This window comes from Triticum dicoccoides, chromosome 6A (assembly GCF_002162155.2).
Source record: "Triticum dicoccoides isolate Atlit2015 ecotype Zavitan chromosome 6A, WEW_v2.0, whole genome shotgun sequence".
Lineage (NCBI taxonomy): Eukaryota > Viridiplantae > Streptophyta > Magnoliopsida > Poales > Poaceae > Triticum > Triticum dicoccoides.
The window spans coordinates 351802803-351808682 of NC_041390.1; positions in this window are offsets into that span (position 1 = coordinate 351802803).

Genomic DNA, 5880 nt, shown 5'->3' on the forward strand with positions numbered 1-5880 from the left:
TAGGAGTTTGACAGTGGGGCTACTATATAGCCCCTGGTACTTCTGCGCTTGTCCGAATACGGGGCGCGTACGTACATGACAGGGAAACGGTCCTTCATTAATGTGGAGGAATCCCAAAGATTCCGATGAGTCATTGAGTGGTTGACTAGTCTCTCGCTATATCATGACAGTCAGTTTTTGGCTTTCTCTACTGAGGTGCTTATCCGGATGAACCAGGGCACAATCGCAGTAGTTCTCCTAGTGCTATCTTAGCCGATATAACGAAACGTAAGGTACCAAAATGTGGGAGCCGGGAAAACCCAACATTTGACCAAAGACATGATTCGGAGGTGATGCATATAGGGCCAAACTCGCGATGCCGAACACTCCCTAAGGTGTTTGGTCTTTATAACATATACCGGGCTAAACAATGCCCTTAAATAAGAAACCCCATGTGTCCAGGTACGTGCAAAATCCTGTCGTGGCCACATGCCAATAACGCCAGCATCCTTCTTGGTTGTGCGGAGTATCCGGAGGATGTGAGCAACAAGAGACAATAAAAAAGGTTTACGCAGGGTCTTAATCTAAAAAGAAACCTTTGGGCGGGTCCCTGCTGCATGTCTGCGCCCGTGTCTCCGTTGTGCCGTGTCCTAGACGGGTGTAGCATGATTGTCATCTGCAAAAGGAAAGAACTTAGGTGAAAGTTGCCGCGCCAAAAAGAAGAGTTGGTTATTATCAATGAACTATCAAAATTCAAGAGAAGCCAAGTTGAGCCGGGCTGGCCCTGATTACACGCGGGAAGCCCCTGGTATCGTTTATGAGGGTTTGATCATCAAGACAATCTCATGTATATATGGTGGAACGCCAGATTCGTTTGACCGCGTCCGTGGTCTTGACGACCTGCCATTTTTCTGGTTGGTGCAGCCGTCTAGTTTGTGTCGGTGTTCTGAGAACGGGGGTCCCCAGACTTGCCTGCCTGCGGCCTGCGGCGTGGCGCAAAAGGGGGTCCAGCGCGGCCCATCTTCACCAACACAAACCCAAGACCCTCGCGAGGGGCCAAGCCTCGCGGGGCGGACGACGCGGAACTTCCTCAGGCGCGGCCTCGTCAGGCTGGCTCACGAGGAGGCGGAGAGATCAAGGCGGGTACCTCACGAGGTTCTCGTGACGCAAGCCATGACGACCGGGGGCGCCAGGCGGGTGCTAGCCCGCGCAGTGTCCTCCCTTCCTCTTTGGTGCAAAGGGGGCAAGTGCAGCCGCGGAGTACCGAGGCATCAGGCAAAGGTTGCCATTTCGGTGCAACGAGACCAAGACTAGGAGGACTACAAGACGGAGGTCACCGTGGAGCCCAAGATGGCGTCATCACCAGAGCTTTGTGCAGGCGAAGACTACTTTTGTCAGGATAGCTAGTACTAGCTGCCCCCCTTCAAATTAGCCCGCCATTGTTGGCTCCCTTCCCGCTCGATATTTGGGAAGAGGACCAGGGCCTCTATAAATAGGACCAGCCACCCACAGAGCAAAGGGGGCCGGGAGGTTGGAAGAAAAGAGAGAGCTGGGGGGTTGGAAGGAAAGAGAGGGGTTTCGATCAGAAAGAGAGAGAGAGAGAAAGGTGACTGAACTCCTCCCAGCAGTTCATCGCCCCAGCCAGGAACAGACCCTCGTGAGGCTGTTTTTCCTTGTATTGTTCATCATCATCAGCCCAAGAGGCAATCCACCACACCACACACTGGAGTAGGGTATTACACCACAACAGTGGCCCGAACCAGTATAAACCCTGTGTCTCTTGTGTTGTTCCTTCCATAGTTTAGATCCTAGCAAGGCAGAGGAGTGCAGGTAGGTAGAAGGCGAAATCTCCACGCGCTCCCCAGTGTTCGAACCTCAAGGGTCTGCCGGAACCCGAAATCCGACATTTGGCGCGCCAGGTAGGGGTGCGCCAGAATCCACCTTCTACCGCTTTGCGCCCCGTCGTGTCGTCATCACCATGTTCGGCGACCAGGCGGGCAACCCAGATCCGTGGGCGGCATGGCCCGCCTGCGCAGAGCCACTTGCCTCGGGCGACCCCGTGCCCCAGGCAGCTCGCGGTCCGCAGGGCGCTGCAGGCCACGGGCGACACGGACAGGCTTCGACAGATCTCACACCGCGGCAGGCGTGGTCTGCAGCAAGGGCCTCCAATCACGCCGCGACCACGACGCCATACACCCGCAGGGAGCAGGCGAACTCGAGGGCCGGGCTCACAGTGGCCCGAGAGCTGCTGCAGTGCAGGCTGCTGGAGGGCGGCCACGACATGCTGCTAGAGCGAGTGGCGGACCTCATGGGCTTCGCCGCCTCGGGGGCTCACCCCTTCTCCACCCAGCTCCCATCTCAAGCCCAGGGCGGCCCGCGCGGGGGCTCCGCACGCGCCCGCGGGCCCCAAGGCTACTCCAATGCCAGCGGAGCTGTCAGCGCCGGACCGACGGCGGCGCTACCCCGGCTCCCGGTCCGCGAAGAAGAAGGACTCGACGCGACCCGCGGCCCTAGTGGATAGCCACGCTGCCACCCCACGGTGGGCGCGTCAGGCAGGACCACATAGCATGTGGGGCATTACGGCGTGGCATTCGGGATGACGGCGCCGGAGGAATACGTGCCCCTCATGATGGACCAAGGACACCCACACGAGAGCGAACAAGGCTCGCTCCTCAGCCCAAGCTGGGGGGACGAGTTGCCAGAAGCTGAGCCTTTCCGGGAGCCCCGGGACGGCCCCACTGGCCACGCTGGGGGCAACGATTATCGGGTACCGCTAATTCTTCAGGAGCAGGCATACGCTAACCATGGATCGCAGGAGGTACAGGTCGCCGCTGGGGAGGTGCCTTAGGGCCTGCCCTCGGCGGAGGACCCGTGGTCGTCGGGGGAACCGCTGGCGACCGCTCGACCCCATCGGCGGCGTCCTGGTTTCTGGTCGTCGTTGATGGCACTAGAGTGTGGCGCAAGGCGGGGCCCTCATCTGGCAATATGAAGCAAGGCCAGTACCTGTGAAGAAGGCCCAGTACCTGTGAAGCTCGCCGCCCCGTGACACTCTCACGTAATAATGAGTGGGGCTGTACACGCCCCGGAGTCTCAGGGGTGCCGGCTCAGGCCCTGGGGCTCCCTCCCACACCCAGTGGCAGCACTTAGGTCCGCGCTGGTGAGAAGACGTCCAAGACTATACTAGGTGCCGGACGCGGCCTTTTGTTTGCTTTCGTCGCTTTTCCCTTTGGTTGCCGCTTTCCCCCGCTGGATTCAAGTTGGATTCGAATTTGAGATTTGCGTGTGTCCGGGGAAGGGGTGCTTAGTATTGTTCGAGCAATTTCTCGCGTTTTGGTTACCACATCGCCTCAGCTGCCTCCCCTCGCGAGCCCCTCGCGAGCCGGGTCAGGCCTAACTTGCGCGCAGCCCAGACTGCCGCCGACGTGACCTCTCAGGAGGGTGTTTTACTGCAAATCCTACGAACCCAATCAGGGAACACTCGAAACACCACAACCCCCCGCGGGCTGCCTCAGGGCCGGCACGGGACAAAGGTAAACTAGCCGACCAGCGCGTCGCTTGGGCCAACCACTTGGCGCGGGTGCATGGACAATGTAGCGTCTACTAATATGATGAACACAAGTTTTACATAAGGGGCTCCCCCTCCAAAATGCTCTCACTGCAATCAGGCCAAAACCTGAGTTCTATTCATGCAGGGTAAGGAAGTAGGAGCGATGCACATTTAGTCGGATGAATCCCCCAATGCGTTCTCAGGAGCACCACCCGAGCCATTGCTGGCGTCGCTGAACTCGCCATCGCTGTCCACGTCGCCGCCAGCGGCGTTAGGGTCGTTCACCACGCCGCCCTCGTCGGCCGCCATGATCGCGTCGTCGTTGTCTGAAGCGAAGGCCCTGATAAGAGCGTCCACATTGTCCTCCACCCAGTGTGCCAGGTCACCTCGGACGGCCTGGGGGACTGGGGCGATGGTGGCGTCAAGATCAAAGTGGGGATCCATGTTCCGGAGGTGGCTGAAGACGTGAGAAAAGGCGCGCCCAAGCAGGGCGCAGCTCCTCTCCTCCACCAACCTGTCAGCCCTGACTGACCGCGCCTCCAGCTGCGTCACCACGTCAGTGAAGAACTGAAGATTGCCAGCATAGTTGACTACGTGCGGCTCGTCAATAGCTGCCTCACAGATGTTGCCCAAGGCTGTGTTGGCTCTCTCCCGGAGCGTGGCAAGCATGGGGCCGTGCTCATGCTCCAGGATCCGCCGCTGACGGATCTCGTCCGCGTTCTAGCCCGCGACGACCTCAGCCTCCTCCACCTGCTGGCGGAGAAGGAGCACCTCGGCCTGGGAAGCGGTTAACTCACCTTGCGCCACGTCAAGAGTGGCCCGAAAAGCGTCGGCGCGCCGCGTCGCCTCCTCCAGCTTGGCCCTCAAGGCAGCAGTGCTGCCTTCAGCTTCGGCCCAGATCAACCCCAGCTTCTCTTCGAACTCGTGCTCGAGGTTCAAATGCGCCATCGCCACTCGATGTCCGACCTCCTCCAGGACGCGGGCTTCCCGTGCAGCAACATCATCCTCCTCCTGCGTCACCAAGCGCTCCCTCGTCTCCAAGCGCTCGTATTCACGGGTACGTTCGGCGGCTTCTAGCGTTAGCGCCTCCTCACGCTTCTGGAGCTCTGCTGAGTCGCCGAAGGCCACCTTCATCGACGCGAGGGCTGACTCGCACAGCTCCACCTGCTCCTCCAGTGAGTGGCACCAGGCCAGGAGCTCCCGAGCCCGCTCCTCCGCCGCCGGTCAGCTTCCCGAGCCTCCTCAGCGGCCCAAGATCGGGCCTCCCGAGAGGCCACCAGCGATGCCTTGGCCTCTGCATCGTCAAGATCGCGCTGATGGCGCGCAAGGGCGATGGCGCCCTCCAGCTCGCGCCTCTCTGCAGCTAGGCGCAGGCCCTCGGCCTCAAGGCGCGCGTCTTCATCAGCAAGCTCCTCACCAAGCAGGCTCACTGCGTCAGTCGCCCTTCAAAGGAATCCTTGGCGAAGCGGGCTCGAGCACGGCTTCCACACCATCATCTGCTCCAAGCAAGCACCGGGGGCCGCGAGTCAGCACTCCCCCTCTAGGCTGGGGGCTGGCACGCTCGCGACGGCCGGGCACGCCGCGTCAGAAGCCCGGCCTGGGGCCAGCCCGTCCTCAGGAGAAGAGCGCAGGAAACGCCTCAGCCAACCGCAGTCCACGACCAGGCGAGAAGCCCATGGCAGGCTAGCTATGCCACGAGAAGGCCCGCGAAGGAGTATCGCGAGGTGCGCGGGGCCACGATATGCCTCGGGATGGTTCGCCTCTTCAATTGCCCTCACCACAAGGGCTCCGCTGCTCGGAGCGCTTGAGGATGATGGAGGGGGCGAGGTCAAGAGGGACGGCTCCTCAGCCATCTCCGCAAGCTCGGCTGGAAGGGGCCTGCGGAGCAAGGGTCAGTACAAGTAACAGAAGGATCGAGAGCTGGGAAAGGAGAAGGCTTACTCATCAATGGCGAAGTACTTCCTACGCTTCAGCAGGCGACAAGGGTAATCGTCGCCCAGGGCCTCCCTTCTCTTCCGGAGGGCCTCAAAGTCCACGCGGAAGCGGCCTAAGAGCCGGGTGCAGGGATCAACCTGCGGCGAAGATGGAGCATCAAGGCGATCAGCGTCAGGGGCGCCTGCCTGATGTGCGCCGCCGATCGCCTCGCCAAGAGAAGCCGCCGGAGCCTTAGTGGCCTCAGTCGTAGGCATAAAGTGCAGCTGCTTGTCACCCTCAGCCTCAGCGGCACGGGCCCCGGTAACTGCTTCCTCATGAGCCTCGCCCGGCGCTGTCACCCCGCCGGGAGCCCCCTCGGCCTCCGGCGCCTCGTGCCTCCCTGCTCTGCCACTTGAGGAAGAGCCGCCTTGGCCGACTGG